The sequence below is a fragment of the Anarrhichthys ocellatus genome, unplaced genomic scaffold (assembly GCF_004355925.1).
Source record: "Anarrhichthys ocellatus isolate YVR2014 unplaced genomic scaffold, GSC_Weel_1.0 scaffold7, whole genome shotgun sequence".
Taxonomy (NCBI): Eukaryota; Metazoa; Chordata; class Actinopteri; order Perciformes; family Anarhichadidae; genus Anarrhichthys; species Anarrhichthys ocellatus.
In genome coordinates this window covers 12,262,504-12,264,148 of record NW_022280037.1, presented here as the reverse complement: position 1 = coordinate 12,264,148, position 1,645 = coordinate 12,262,504, and the positions used below count along the sequence as shown (strand labels likewise).

Genomic DNA, 1,645 nt, shown 5'->3' with positions numbered 1-1,645 from the left:
CCGAGGACAGACACACAGACGGGCAGAGAGACAGACGGGCAGAGAGACAGAAGGGCAGAGAGACGGGCAGAGAGACGGTCTACCTGGACGTCATGGATCACCTGTTGATGCTGCTGCTGTTGCTGTGGAGCTCAGGTAGGACTCTGATTTAGAGATGATGTGTTTTATTACAACATTTATGTTGTATCTTTAAACCAGAGAACACACACAGACACACACAATCACATAAAATGCAACAATGTGCCCTAAACTTTGCAAATTGAAGTTAAAATACCAGCCGTATCAGAGCCGTGTTGGGATCTGGCAGAAGCCTGTTTTGTTATTAGACAAGTAGGAAAATTAAGTTATTAACATTAATTCAATTATTAATATCAATCGGATTATTAACATATCAATAATAACGGGGCACCACTCTGGGATCAGGGACCAATAACCAAACAGTGGATTAAACAGTCAAAGTAGTATTCTACGTTCAGAGTGAACAGTGAAGGTTTGAATCACATCACGCTGTTATTACAACACATGTACGAAATAATCACAGAAACTGCTCCTTAAAATATAGCAGTTTATTTAATTAACATTACTGATTAAAACCAATAATATAAATCAACAAACATCTATTACACAACTACAAGCAGACTACCCAAAGACAACAAACAATCACGTGGTGAGGTGTGTGCATGTGTGTGCGTGTGTGTGTAGTGTAGGAAAAAGGGGGGGCAGGATCAAAACAATCTAATATGCAGTGGAATTTGTGACAAAAAACAAATGTGTCTATTTCTCCAGGACTCCAGGCTGAAGGAAATCACACATCAACAGGTAAATAGAGAAAGAAAAGAGAAATAAAGGTACCACTTTATAATAGCTACACGCTATGAAGCATTAGTTAAGTATGAGTAAACATTTAATTTATCATTTATAAAGGATTGTTCCAACATTAATACTCATTAGTATATCATTTATAACAGTTATAAATGTTTTATTCTTGATTAATAAGCTCGTCTATTATGTGTTTCATGAATCAAGAATTGCAGTATTAATACATAGTTAACATAGTCCCTAACCATTAGTGCATATCTAAATCATTATATATATATATATAAATGCATGAATAATGTACATCTAAATAAGTTCTTACTCATTTACTAACACTTTATAAATGATCGTATTAATCATCTACAACTCCTTAATAATTGGTGTGTAATATATATAATACTTCATTTACAAATAGGGAATCCATCATTTATAAAGTAAAGAAACTAAATCATGAAACACATAATAGACGAGCTTTTAATCAAGAATAAAACATTTATAACTGTTGTTATAAATGATATACTGAGTGTTATTGTAGGAACACAACTTTAAAGATGATGAATTAAGTGTTTACTCACACTTAACTAATGCTTCATAGTGTGTAGTTATTATAAAGTGTTACCAAAATAAAGAACCAATGAAGCAGAATCAGCAGTCAAGTTTTAGTTTGATATTTTATTAATTATATTAATTTCTTTACTGACGACTCTCTCGTTTCTCTTCAGAACCTTTCAGGTTGGTGGGAGGAGTCAGTCGCTGTGCAGGAACACTGGAGATGAAACATCAAGGAGACTGGAGACCAGTAGATGGCTTTCACTGGACCCTGAAGGAA

The 1,645-nt window shown here is 34.3% G+C and overlaps 1 long non-coding RNA gene across 1 annotated transcript; it reads left to right on the top strand.

Annotated features, from left to right (window-relative positions):
- LOC116383285 (uncharacterized) lies at positions 1-1,624 on the top strand. The gene is made up of 3 exons (XR_004212764.1): positions 1-135; positions 787-819; positions 1,539-1,624. It is a non-coding gene; the product is annotated as an uncharacterized LOC116383285 (long non-coding RNA).
- Positions 1,625-1,645: the final 21 nt, after the last annotated feature.